Below are 14,482 nucleotides of genomic sequence, written 5' to 3'. Positions count from 1 at the left end.
CTAAGGAAGCATGTGCCAGGATTCTTGCTGAGTGCCTTGGGAATGCTTATGAATGCCTCCAGTTCAGCACTTGCTTTCCAGTATTTCAGTCAACCTCCCTCCCTCATAACCTGACTACAGATATGGAATGTACAAGCATTCCCTAACCCTGGGGTTAAGGTTGCCAGCCTCCAGGTGGCGGCTGGAGATCTCCCGGAATTACAACTGATCTCCAGGCCACCGATGTCAGTTCCCCTGGAGAAAATAGCTGCTTTGGAGGGTTGGCTCTATAGCATTATATCATAATGAGGTCTCTCCCCACTGCAAACCCACCCTTTCCAGGCTTCACCTCCAAAATCTCCAGGGATTTCCCAGTCTGGAGCTGGCAACCCCAGGTTATATCCTACCAATAAACCAGAAAGCCATAATGGCTAACCCAGCCCTTGCTTTCGGGGTTCCTTCCATCTGGTGTTTCACCTGCCAATCCACCAGTGGGTGAAGACTTTTTTGTTCCACTTGGTATAACCCCCCTCCCTGATTTGTGTTGTGTGTTTATATGATTTTATGGAATTATTTTGTGTTATTTTAAATGCTGTTTTAATGTTCAAATATTCTAATGTTCGCCACCTCAAGGACCATATTTGGGTGGGAAGGCAGCATAAAAATGTCTTAAATAAAAAACTAAATAAAATATCCACTTATCAGACTTCTATTGAAGGGACAAGAGAAGGCCCAGTCCCCTCTCCCTGCCCAAAACCCCTGTCGCAGAGAGGAAACAAAGAAACCTTTCTGAAGTAATTTTTAAGGACCAAGCTAGACAAGGACATCCAGTTTTTTGTTTTTGTTTTTAAGTTAAAGCGACTGAAGGGAGAACAGTTGGATTGTGGCTGCGGTGCTTGAGGAAGATGGGAAGGCTGGGGGGGGAGCAGGGGAAATACTATGCGGGGAGGATCCAATGGAAAAACAGGGCGTTTCTGGGGAATGCTGAAAAAAATGACTCCCCCCCCCCCTTTGGGAATGAATAAAATGCTTTTTAAGACCCTTTCACAATGTGATAGATCCAGAGGAGTGAGCCGTGTTAGTCTGTAGTAGCAAAATAGTAAAGAGTCCGGTAGCACCTTTAAGACTAACCAACTTTATTGTGGCATAAGCTTTCGAGAGCCACAGCTCTCTTCATCAGATGCAACCGTCAGGTTGCATCTGACGAAGAGAGCTGTGGTTCTCGAAAGCTTATGCCACAATAAAGTTGCATCTGACGAAGAGAGCTGTTGCTCTCGAAAGCTAATGCAACAATAACGTTGGTTAGTCTTAAAGGTGCTACTGGACTCTTCACAATGTGTAGCATGAACATTTTTTTACGTCAGACAATTAACTGTGATAGATAATGAGAACTCCCATGTGTACTTTAGGCACATAAAACATATTTTCCAGGATTTATTGTTTCCATAAGAATAATGTTGTCAACAGTTAGCATGCTATGATGGGTTTGATGCAAGTACATTATTAAAGAGTTCAGTGTTTTCTGTCTATAAAGTTTCACATGATAGCCAAATATGCTGTTAGTCCTACTGTGACTCTTGGAAACTCTGGAGCTTTTACTATGGCAACGGTCCTCTGTTGTGCATTTGCTCCTAGCAGCCACGGAGAGGCCACATGGGAATATTCTCCATTTTTATCTTGTTATCCCCTGGTATCACCCCCCCCCCCACACACACACACACATACCCAATTCACTGCCAGTAGGCTTTTTGCTAACTTCTAACAAAATCTTTAGTAGCTATATTGCTATAGTGTTATTATGCTATAGGGATACAAAAACTACTTATTTTAAAAATAAGTGAGACCAAAGCTAGCTGGCTGGTGTGAAGAAACACAGAAGGGAAATAGCACTGAGGGAGGGGGTTCAGAAACCCATGCCCTCCCTAAGCAATGTGAAAGCAGAAGGAGAATTAGTCTTAAATAACAACAACAACAACATTCGATTTATATACCGTCCTTCAGGACAACTTAATGCCCGCTCAGAGCGGTTTACCATTATTATGCCCCACAACATGCCATTATTATCCCCACAACAACCACCACCCTGTGAGGTGGGTGGGGCTGAGAGAGCTCTGAGAGAGCTGCGACTGACCCAAGGTCACCCAGCTGGCTTCAAGTGGAGGAGTGGGGAATCAAACCCGGCTCTCCAGATTAGAGTCCCATGCTCTTAACCACTACACCAAACTGGATTGAATATAAATGTAAAAAGAAGTCTGTAGCAGAAACTTTTAAAAATATTTTATATATATATATATATATATATATATATATATATATATATATATATATATATAATAGACTTCCCTTATGTATTTTGATATATTATCCATTTGTTAAAAGTTATATTGCCTACGTAGAAGAGGCGAAAGAATGTGTAATATTGAATAGGGTAGTAATGATGAAACCAATAATGTACTTGTAAAATAGATTAGTTATGAAATCTGTAACTTAAAATGTTGAATATAACTGTTCCTGAATATAAGTATTATTGTGTCTCACAGTGTCTTAAAAATTTATTGATGGGGATGTTTGGGAGAAATACTTTTGTGTTTTATATATTGTTATATACAATTACTTCTGATTTATATTATTATGTTACACAACCCTTTTTTTCCCTTTCTCTATCCCTTTCTGTATTTCCTTTCTGGATCCTTTCTATATTATTGTTTTTTTCTAAAATAAAACAATATATTATTTAAAAAATCCATATGCCTTCCCATCCACATGGCAGTCGCACCTGCTTTGAAGTTGTCAGACTGTATCGGGCCATCGGGCCACCAAGGTCGATATCCTCTACGGAGACCGGCAGCCGGTCTCCAGGTTCTCAGGCACAGGTCTTTCCGATCACCTACTATCTAATCCTTCTGACTGGGAATCGAACCTGGAACCTTCTGCATCCTAAGCAGGAGCTGTTCTGCTGAGCTATCGCCCCTCCCGCTCCCTGGCAGAGCTTAACCCTCATGTTTCTGTCCAAATCCGATCCGATCCAAGCCACACAGTCGCGACCGACCCTCGGCTACTCCGTAGATCGTCCCCCTCCAGGCCTTTCTGTCCTATAGCGCGTCAAGAGAGACCCACAGAGTCTCGCAGTGTTTACAGGGTAGTTCACCATTGCTTTCCCCAACCCAACACACTTAGCCGTACGACAGCCATGAATGGTAAATCATACGTCGCCACCCCCTTGGTACTTTGAGCCGGTGTGGGATAAGGGGGTCCTGTCCAAATAATACACACTAAATTTGGTTTCAAATTTCAGCTTTATTTTACCCTTACCTTTCAGATGACAAAAACGAAGATACAAGTGCTAAAGGAATATAGGATGCAGCACTTGGCAGCTTACGCTCTCTCTCTGTCTAGCACCAGTCTGGTGTTGTGGTTAAGAGCAGTGGAACTCTCATCTGGAGAACCAGGTTTGATTCCCCACTCCTCCGCTTGAAGCCAGCTGGGTGACCTTGGGTCAGTCACAGCTCTCTCAGAGCTCTCTCAGCCCCAACCACCTCACAGGGTGATTATTGTTGTGGGGATAATAATGACATACTTCGTAAACCGCTCTGAGTGAGTGTTGTCCTGAAGGGCGGTATATAAATTGAACGTCGTTATTGTTAGCTATATTGTGATTTTGCTTGTAGAAAACTAAAGAATGTATACATTTGAATTCCATAAATAAGCCTAATAGTACAATTTTATATGCTAAGTAATAAATTATGCAATTAAAGCAGTACAATGTTTAGGTTTTATAAGAAAGTATTAAAGTTCAAGTTTTTCCAAAAGGTCTTTTTTTTTCAAAAGCACATTTCCCTCTATGGCTTCAAAATTTCCAGAAATTCTGCATCTCTACACCCCACCTGCTTCAGAATGCAAAATCACCCTCTTTTGCTATTATTTTCTGTGCAAAAGCAAGCATATTAGGTACACGATTGACCAGTAGCAAGGCTGCAAGGGGACAGGGCAGTTAGCACTGAGACCACGGCATGGGGGGGAAAGGGCTAAATCCCCTTTCTCCCAGTTAGGGTTGCCAAGCCCCAGGTAGGGCCTGGAGTTCTCCCAGCATCACAACTCATCTCCTGACAACAGAGACCAGTTCTCCTGGAGAAAAATCGCCTACCATAGATTCTGGGGGAAATCCCTCTCCAAATTCTTCCTTCATAGGCACCACCTCCAGATGTCCAGGAAATTCCTGGGCTGGAGTTAGTAACCCTCCTCCCACTGCCATAGCACTGACCCTGTTTGATCCCGTGGCTGCTTTCAAAAGTGTGGGCAGGAACAGTGACACATCTGCCCTGCCCAGCATCTCACCTATTTTTAACTTATCGAAGTTAAAGAGAAGCCCTTAGTCAAGCTTGACTGGGCTGAGTCAGCTTTGGCTGAAATTTGAGCAAGGTTGGAGAATGAGTTTGAACGGCCCTGGAGGCCCTTCTTGTATCAGGAGATAGCAGCGAAGATCAGTGACTCGCCCAGGAAATCTCAGCGACTCCGTCAGTAGCTCTGCCTCCTAATACCCAGTAAGTAAATTTGCAGTAGCAGCTGGAATTATCTCCCTTCAACAGGTAAGATCTTGTTTACTTGATGCAACCTCCAACTTAGAGCAAATGTTGATCGAAACAGGCAGATAACAACAGAGATTCCCTAAGTATTACAGTGGTGAGGGGAATATTTACTTTGAAGCTTATATACTCTGTTACCTTTACTCATTGTGATTTATACAGGGCTTTTTTTCAGCAGGAACGTGGTGGAAAAGAGTTCCGGCACCTCTTAAAAATGGTCACACGGCCGGTGGCCCCGCCCCCTGATCTTCAGACAGAGGGGAGTTGAGATTGCCCTCCACGCTGCTCGGCAGCACGGAGGGCAATCTAAACTCCCCTCTGTCTGGAGATCAGGGGGCGGGGCCACCGGCCATGAGACTATTTTCACCGAGGGCAATTTAAACTTTTAAAAACTCCCCCCCCCTTGTTCCAGCGGACCTTGTGCGGTCTTGAGTTCCACCACCTCTTTTCCCAGAAAAAAAGCCCTGGATTTATATAATTAGGTCACAGTAAACACTAAATGTTTCTTTCTCAGTATTCTTTTTCTTATCTTCTTTTTGCATGATTGAATGAATTTCTGTATATATAATGGGTCAATCTATTAAATTTAGAATGCACAATTAATATTACAATTTATTTATTTATTTTATGTCATTTATAGTCTGCCTTTCTCACTGAGACTCAAGGCGGATTACACAGTGTGAGATTAGTACAATCAGTAACAAGTACATTTCAGTACAGTATCAAGGACATTTCCATAAACAATGCCATAGGGCAAATAGATACAAGTTTAAAAGACATAGTCTTAGCAAGAATACAATACAGAGTAGAAAAATACTGAAGCAGAACATAATCAATTCTAGGACTAACACATTAGACAACATGGAGCACTGGTGGTACATAGGAGTCCCGTTGTGAATTCTTTGATGGGATTTAAGGTTTCCAATCTGCTTGAAGCCATTCCCACACTCTGGGCATTTATATAGTTTCTCCTGTGTGAACTCTTTGATGGACAGTAAGATCTCCACTCTGTCAGAATATTTTCCCACACTCCAGACATTTATATGGTTTCTCCTCTGTGTGAATTCTCTGATGAACAGTAAGATCTCCACTCCATCTGAATCTTTTCCCACATTCCAAACACTGATATGGTTTTTCCCGTGTGAACTCTTTGATGGACAGTAAGTCTTTCCCTTTCCTTGAAGCTTTTTCCGCACTGCAGGCATTTATAGTTTCTCCCCTGTATGAATTCTTTGATGAACAGTAAGAGTTCCACTCTGGCTGAATGTTCCCCCACATTCCAGACATTTATATGGTTTCTCCCATGTGAACTCTTTGATGGGAATTTAGGCTTCCACTGCAACTGAACATTTCCCCACATTCTATATATTTATATATTTTCTTCTTGTTATAAGCGTTCCATTGAATACGTGACTTTTCAGGATCACTTCCCCCTCTTACAGTGTGCTCATTCATATTGTCTTTGTATATTTTTTGGTGCTGAGAATCGTTATCCTGTAACAGTGACTAGAATTATTTCTTTCTTTGGTTGAGTTTCCCCCCCTCTTCCTTCCTCTGTTTTTCACAATGTTCAACATAGTGGCTGCTTCCACACACGTTGGATAATCCACTTTCAATACTCTTTAGTGAACATTTGAAACTGATTTTCCATGTGTGGAACAAAAAATCCACTTCAAAAGGATTGCGGAAGTGCATTGAAAGTGCATTATTCAACGTGTGTGGAAATGGCCCAACTTTCAGATGGTGATATGTATCTTCTTTCTCCATCACTGCATGCTCTTTTGTTTCATTTGCCGTCTCCCATATGCCTCCTTTGGAAGGAACTGCAGGCCCCCCACAGTCCCATGATAAACCTAAGCAGGTTCCTGCCAATTCCTCCTCTTCGTCAGAGGCCAGGAGAAGCAGCTCTTCCTCCTCTTCTAGCCAGGAATCAGGATACGAGGTCAGGTTGGGCGATCCGTGATCCCAGAGAGGCCACGTTGCCAACATTCTCCAGCATGACTTCCTTGTACAGAGCTCTCTGTGCTCGGCTCAGCAAGGTCCATTCCCCTTGGGTGAAATACACAGCCACCTCTTCGAAGGACACTGAATCCTGAGCTGAGTGCAAGGCAGTTCTTCTCCCTTCACCACAATGAATGTTAAAATAGATTAACAGCTAAACTAAATAGTTAAAACTAATAAATTTACACACCAAATATTGTGAAGTTGAACATAATGTTGAATACAAAATGTTTAAAGTCCCACCTTGTCTGGAATCCGCCCCCCCCCCTCCAAAAAAAGAACCTCTTAAAAATGTTACAAGATACTCTATCAAGCAGGGCTTTTTTCTGGGAAAAGAGGTGGTCGAACTCAGGACCACACAATGACATCACTTTGGGTCAGCTGGAACAAGGGGGGAGTTTACCAAAGTTTAAAACACCCTCAGCAAAACGGTCACATGGCCGGTGGCCCCGCCCCCTGATCTCCAGGCAGAGGGGAGTTGAGATTGCCCTCCGCGCTGCTCAGCGACACGGAGGGCGATCTAAACTCCCCTCTGTCTGGAGATCAGGGGGCGGGGCCACCAGCCATGTGACCATTTTCAAGAGGTGCCGGAACTCCGTTCCACTGCGTTCCAGCTGAAAAAAGGCCCTGCTATCAAGTATTACAGCCCAGTCTCTCTTTCCTTTCCTTTTTGTTTGTTTGTTTTGTTTATAACAGATTCATTGAAGCAGAGGTGTAAAAGTATGATATTTAGCTTTGTTATACATTGTGCTTTTATTTCCTGTGCAGCTTAAATAATCTATTACGATTTACTTTATATATTCTTTCTCTTACAGCTTAATGAATTTGGTATAAGGTTCTCTGTACTTTCTATTGTTATTTCTATTTCTATTCTTCTTTCTTACATTTTTTTAAAAAAAACAAGAGATTCCCAGAATGCAGGCCGCCTTCCACTAAGCAACACAAAAAACTTTTGGGTTTAGGTCAAACTCACAACGATGTCACTGGCACACATCTCAAATCTAACAGGAATATATCTGGTAACTCAAGAATGCTTCTCCCCAAGTCAACTTCAAACCCAGAGTCCCAAGTCCTGCTGTGGGCAATCACCCTGCACCACTGGACTCCAGGCGGAGAAAGTAGGCCATATATTCAGGTTCTTATTTACTCTAAAACTCTCATGAATTTGAGTGGAGGCAAATAAGTATCTCCACAGGAAAAGCTCCAGGGCAAGTACCTGTGGTGGGGTAATTGGTGTGCAAGAAACCAGTTTGTCAGGTAAACCTATGTTCAGAACGTGTGGGAGGAAACATCAGTGGAGAGGCATTTTTTGGAATGGAGGAGTGGCGGAAGGGTAAGTGCCCCCTTACTTTACCCCTCTGACAGTGCTGTCTTGACACAGAGTTACACCCTTCTAAGCCCACTGAATTCAACAGATGCATGATACAAACTGGTCAAATACAGAAGAGGAGGAGGGAGAGGGGAGAGAAGGGGACATATATCAGAAGGGGACAAGATGCAATTAGCGGGGAGGCAACCAAAACATTCCTTTGCTAGTAAATGTAAACATCTCCTTTTGGTGTGGAGTCTGATATATGCCCCCTTCTCTCCTCTCTCCCTCCTCCTCTTCTGTATTTGACCAGTTTGTATCATGAATCTGACGAAGAGAACTATGATTCTCGAAAGCTTATGCTACAATAAAATTGGTTAGTCTTAAAGGTGCTACTGGACTCTTTTTGATTTTGCTACTACAGACTAACACGGCTAACTCCTCTGAATTCAACAGACCTTGAAGGGGGCCAGTTTGCTTAGTGGCAGCATTCCCTCCGCTTCACCATTTCTCTCAAAGCTCTGAGGTTTTGTGTGTTGACATCGTATATGTGAGAAAGGTTTCTTTGCAAAATCTGCGCTCCCCCCCACCACCGGAATTTATATTGCATCAAGAACTGGGCTGTCTTTTGCTCTCTGCACTGAATTCCCGTTGTATACCCACGCTTCCCATCCAGCACTGGTTAACTTGCTATGATCCCAAATTGAATTTATTACTAATTATGAACAGATTTCTGTATGTTCCTTTGGACACAGCGGCAGCTGTGAAAACAGGCTAAAGAGCAGTCAGAAAAGAAGCCGCAGACAGAAGTCCTTCGCCAGCTTTGTTCTTGCCATCCTCCAGGAAATACAAATCAAACACATCTCTAGGACAGCTTTCACAATTGAAACGTACAGAAGCAGACAGGCACAACTCATTTGCTATCTTAACTGTGGGCTAAGGGGTTGCCCAGGCTGTGTACTTAAGACAACCTTGTATAAAACTAGTTAGCTGGAGATTAAAAGAACGTTTCCGAAACAGAGACCTACATTTGGACAGTTTGACACTGGCATTTCTCATACTGGGGTGCAGAGCCCGAGATGGGGTGGGAGAAGTCCTCAAAGGTGCTCCAGCGGTTCTGCAATTTATTTTAAGGACAGAAAGTGTGCCCCTCTCAGCTGATGTAAAACAGAGCTGGAGTCCCAGTTTTTCCATTGCAAACCATTTCACCGCACAGAGAGGCCCCTCAACATCCACAAACAGCAGCAGCCGATGGCAGCTGTCCATTGAATCCTGGAGGCGCAGGCTTTGCACGACATGGAGTTCTTTCCTGTTTCCTTAAGCAGCTCTGGGTGCTTATCCAGGTCCTTTCTCATGCCTGTACAACTGGCCTCGTGCTTTCCCAGCGCAAAGTCCCTTCCAATCAAGGGGGGGAGACTGAGTAGAACTTGAACACCCCCATGAATACATATCCAGAGGAGTTAGCTGTGTTAGTCTGTAGCAGCAAAATAGTAACGAGTCCAGTAGCACCTTTAAGACTAACCAACTTTATTGTAGCATAAGCTTTCGAGAGCCACAGCTCTCTTTGTCAGATGCAACCGTTAGGTTGCATCTGACAGAGAGAGCTGTGGTTCTCGAAAGCTTATGCTACAATAAAGTTGCATCTGACAAAGAGAGCTGTGGCTCTCGAAAGCTTATGCTACAATAAAGTTGCATCTGATGAAGAGAGCTGTGGCTCTCGAAAGCTAATGCTACAATAACGTTGCATCTGACGAAGAGAGCTGTGGCTCTCGAAAGCTTATGCTACAATAAAGCTGGTTAGTCTTAAAGGTGCTACTGGACTCTTTACTATCATGAATACATATGAATCCAGCCCTTGGCCCCTCAAGGTCCGTGTTGCTTTCTCAGACCAGTGGTGGCTCTCCAGGGCCTTGAGCAAAGGTCTTTCGTTTAACTGGAGACGCTGGAGATTGAACCTGCGGCCTTCCGGATTCAAACAGAACCCTACCATGATGCCCCTTCCTAGGTCAAGTCTTTTGAGTCGTGGGCCTAAAGAGTCTGCAACCTGACCCTTAAGGCACAATATGGACAATATAAACATTTTACTTCAACGTTTAAAGTACAACTGAAGTTCTTCCAGGACATTGTCTTGAGGCCTCCACGGGGCTTGTGCAGCTTACTCTGCCCTCTGAAAGGGGGCTGTCTGTTTCCCGGTGGGTGCCAACATTTAAATCAAAATGGAGATCTCTGAGATGTTAAAGCCAGAGCACCACTGACTTAAGGCCACCACCATCTTTATATCGACCACATAGGATGTTCTTCAGGAGCAAATTTTGATATTGCTTCCAAAAATGGTTCAAAATCAAAAAGAGTCCAGTAGCACCTTTAAGACTAACCAATTTTATTGTAGCATAAGCTTTCGAGAATCAAGTTCTCTTCGTCAGATGCCTGATACAGAGACTGGTCAAATACAGAAGAGGAGGAGAGAGAAGAGGCAATTAGGGGGAGGAAGGGGGAGGGTGCAATCAAAACAATCCTCTGCAAAAATGGTTCAGCATCTTATGTGCTCAAAAGGAAACCTGAGCAGTGAAATCCCACTGGATTTACACAATCACCCATCCCAGAAGTGCCCTCTGCGCTGAGATGCCAACTTTTTAAAATTCGGAGACAGCTCCTTCATGGTCTTGTAGGAATTTGCTGCCGTTCAGTTTTCTCTTGTGTGATTCTAAGTTCCATTCTGACCATCTCTCATCTCTTCTGCTATAGGAGCTGGCACTTCACTATTGATTGCATTGCATTCTCCACTACTTTTGGAAACCTTGGGGCTGGGGGGCAGGGTCAGCTTCTGCTCAGTCTGAGGCCTAAAAAAGGGGGGTTGGTCCTTGGAGGACATTCATCCCCTGAACCAATTCTCCCTTTTCTAACCATGAGTAGAATGCCCGTCACAGGGGGAAAGGAATTAGCCCTGGGAAACGTGCACCCAGTGTGCCCCCTCGCCACAGTGCCTTGCCTTCAAACTAAACCAAGCCTCCACAACCGTTTTGGAAGCCTGAGGGAACTCGCTCCCCTCGGCTTCAGTACCATGCCTGGAGCTCATGGGTGAATACAGTCCGTCCTCCTGCGTTACGTCTCGTAATGACTTGGGAGCACAAAGAGGGAAGAATGTGCCCTACAGACCCTCAATTTATTGTTGAGACACCAGAGCCACAGCTGCTGCCTTGCTGGCCCACGTTCAGCAGTGGCCACCAGGAGTGCAACTTGATTGGAAAATTCCAGAAGATTTGGAGGTGGAGCCTGGGAAGGGCAGAGTTTGGAGAGAAGGTCAGCAGGGATTATAATGCTGTAGAGTCAACCATCTGAAGATGTCCTTTTCTCCTGAGATCTGGAGAGCAGTTATAATTCCAGGAGGCCTTGAGGCTGTGCCACAGAGCTGTGCCTCTCAAAAGCTTATGCTTGGAGCTGACAAACCTACTTGCCATGCTAGCCATTCTGGACTAAGTCTGGTTGACCAGACCAAAAGACACAAAACTGAACAACTGGGGCCTCAAGGGGCCTCCGCCCCCTGTCCTGCTCTGTGAGATATATGGAGGATGCCAGGGGACGGGAACAGTGCCCACAAACCTCTCCATGGTTGAGTCTGGCCTATCTAGGAGACCACCTCTCTTCCTACGTTCCACCATGGCAGTTTATCTGAACAGGGCCTTCTGTGGGTGCCTCCCGGGCTGCACATGGGCAAAATGAACTGTACACGTGCACTCTCTGTTGTGGCCCCCTCCTTATGGAACTGCCAACCTGAAGAGATCAGGAAAGCTTCCCACTCACCTGGCTTTCCGCAAATGATGCAAAGCTGAATTATTCAAGATAGTTTCAGGTGGGTAGCCATGTTGGTGTGTAATAGAAGAGCAGGAGTCGGTCCCATCAGCCCCTTAAAGACCAAACAGATTTCCAGGGTATGAGCTTTTGAGAGTCACAGCTCCCTTCCCACTGCTTGTATCTGATGAAGACCTGACTCTTGAATGATTCGGAATGAAACACATTCGAGATACCCGAAGAAGTGAGCTGTGGCTCATGAAAACTCATATCCTACCCCTAATTTCCTTAGTCTTAGACGTGCTACTGGACCCAGAGAAGAGAATCACAGAATGGCAGGGTTGGAAGGGACCTCCAGGGTCATCTACTCCAACCTCGGCCCTTTCACTCACTGCCCCGCCAGAGCTCATTCACACGTCACCCGCTTCCCCTGTTCGCATCACGCGCTGACAGTTTGCACGTGTGAACCACCACCCGCATGCACACGCTCCGCCGCCGCCGCCGCAGCCGGCTCCTCCGCCCCTCCCACGCACCCCCCCCCCCGCTGAGCTGAGGACGTGCTCGACGCGGCTCGCGCAGCTGGGGGCGGGGGCGCAGCCGAGCGTGCCCAAAACTCGCGCGGGCGGGCTGCGCGCACGGCTCCCGTTCACACGTACAGATCCGGGAGGCGCCACTCGGCTCGCGCGAGGTGAGGGCAAGGGAGGCGCCCCCTCCCCGCGCATGCGCTCAGCCGCCTGGAGGGCGCGCAGCGACGCACCGCGGCGCCCCCTCCCCGCCGGTGGGGTGGCCCCGCCCCTGTGCGTGACGTCAGGGCCGTGCCTGCGCGCGCGCGGGGGGGGGGGAGGCGGCGCGCGCAGCCCCGGCCGTCATTCGCGGGCTGAACGAGCGCGGAGGAGCTGCGCCAGGCGGGCAGGAGAGCAGACAGGCAGGTGCGCCGCGCGCGAAGCGCCCTTGGCCGGCCGCGGCCTCCCTCCCTCAGCGGGCGGGGTGGCGGGGACCCTTGGAGGCTGCCCGGGGGTCGCCTGGAGCGGGCCCTGAGGGAGGGGGGCGGGGGCGCGCTTCGGGGCGCCGCTTCTCGGTGGCCGAGGGGCGAAGCGGACGGCCCGTCGGTGCGACGGCCGCGGGGCTCCTGGCTGCGGCTGGCCCGGGCTGGGCTGGGCTGGGCTGGGCAGGAGGCGGCAGGGTTTGCGCCCCCCGGGGCTCCTCTCCGACCCGCGCGGCGGCTCTCGGGTCGGAGCTCCCTCCTGCGGACGCCTCTTCGGGCAGGGCCGTGCGAGCCCCTGGCCGGGCCGCGAGGCTTTCGGGTGCTTCGGGGCCCCTCCGGCGCTTCAATCCTCCGGCAGCCGGCAGCCTGGCCCTGGTCCCGCAGGTCCTCCGTAGAGCGTATTTATGCGAGTATCTCTGTGGGTAAATATACGGGTATATGTGCAAAGCGCCCTTAACCCTCGGGGCCCCGGGCGCAGGGAACAAGCGGCGCCTCAGCAGCAGAGAAACAGCCGGCGGGCCCCCTAGTCCCTGCGGGGCCCCCGAGGCTGCAGCCTAGTCAGCCTTGCGAATAATCTGGCCCCGTCTTTAGGCGCCCAGCAACGCACGCAGGTGCTTCCAGGCGCCGGAAGCAGGGAGCCCTGAGCCCCCCGGAGCTGCCGCCCTGGAAGTCGTGTGGGTCTCGGAGGTGCCCCCGGGGGGGGGGGCAAACCCCGCCCCTCTGCTGAGGGCCAGCGCGGCTGCCCACTCGAGAGGGCCCGTGGGGCGCTTTTAGCGGCGGGGGGCGGGGGCTGAGGCTTCTAAGGGATGTCTTTAAGGTCTCGGGACTGGCTGTGGTGAGACTGATTGGGTTGGCTTCGTGCAGGCGGTAGCCGTACTTGGTGTGGAAGCTGTTCTGTAGCGGGAAAAGGATGGACGGGCATTTCCTGACTTGTTCCTACTGTGCCTTTCTTCTCATTTGGGGACCCAAAGCCACTTAGGCTGTTTTCTCCTCTATTTTATCCTCAGAACAACCCTGTGAGGTAGGTTAGGCTGAGCATGTGTGACTGACCCAAAGGTCGCCCAGTAAGCTCCTGGGACGGGGCATGGTTTTGAACCTGGGTCTCCCAGATCCTAGTCTGACACTCTGATCTCTACACCACACGTTAAGCTGCTGCCTCTGGCTGGAGAGGGTAAGGCCATTCGATGCAGGGCGGGTAGCCCCTTTGGAAAAGCAGAAATGCAAGTAGATCCAGAGCAGTTAGCCGTGTTAGTCTGTAAATAGCAAAGTAGTAAAGAGTCCAGTAGCACCTTTAAGACTAACCGATAAGCTTTCGAGAACCACAGCTCTTTTTGTCAGATGCGAGTGTTAATCTGCTCTCTTGCTGGGCTTTTCCTTTTTTTGATGGGGGATATGGAGTCATTAAATCCACTCCTCCTGAGAGGGAGGAGAGGGATTCATAAGCTGCTCTAAGTGCCTCAGAAGAAAGACAGGGTGCAAAAAAAAAAGAAAATACTTATTTAACTTGCAATGTGATTGCTGCATAGCAGTGTTTCTCTAGCACAAGAGCTGGGTGAGTATTTTAATGATAAACTCCTCTAACTGAGAAGCTGGTAAAACCCCCTGAGCGACATGTGTTCTGTGTTGGGTCTATGTGCTCTTTACAAGATTTATCTCCTGGGAAGTGGGAGAATGACCTCCGTATGTTTGGAGAGTTCTGCAGCTCTCCTCCCGGATTTGCAGCAGGTAGCATTCCTGGCTGCAATATAGCTCTTTCGTGCTCCACACCCTCTTGAAATTAGGTGCAATTTCACCATCTTTTCCTTTGAACCGAAAGTCAGGTACACTTTCTGATAA

At 47.6% G+C, this 14,482-nt stretch overlaps 2 protein-coding genes across 5 annotated transcripts in view; both read left to right on the top strand.

The window, feature by feature from the left end:
* PURA (purine rich element binding protein A) overlaps positions 1 to 3,317 on the top strand; it is a 109,022-nt gene extending 105,705 nt beyond the window's left edge. The window contains exon 2 of the transcript XR_008597397.1: positions 3,299 to 3,317. The gene's annotated coding sequence lies outside the window, so the exon portion shown is untranslated. The remainder of the gene's footprint in view (positions 1 to 3,298) is intronic.
* A 1,182-nt stretch (positions 3,318 to 4,499) lies between these two features.
* CYSTM1 (cysteine rich transmembrane module containing 1) overlaps positions 4,500 to 14,482 on the top strand; it is a 59,251-nt gene continuing 49,268 nt past the window's right edge. The window contains exon 1 of one of the 4 annotated variants that reach the window (XM_054985802.1): positions 4,500 to 4,520. The gene's annotated coding sequence lies outside the window, so the exon portion shown is untranslated. Of the gene's footprint in view, positions 4,521 to 4,545; positions 4,566 to 12,506; positions 12,591 to 14,482 lie in introns of those variants that run through there. The other 3 variants (XM_054985801.1, XM_054985800.1, XM_054985799.1) reach the window with 3 other exon arrangements.

Source organism: Eublepharis macularius, chromosome 7, assembly GCF_028583425.1.
Source record: "Eublepharis macularius isolate TG4126 chromosome 7, MPM_Emac_v1.0, whole genome shotgun sequence".
In the NCBI taxonomy this organism is placed as follows: Eukaryota; Metazoa; Chordata; class Lepidosauria; order Squamata; family Eublepharidae; genus Eublepharis; species Eublepharis macularius.
Note: the sequence above shows the minus strand (reverse complement) of the source record. Positions and strands in the feature narration are given on the sequence as shown.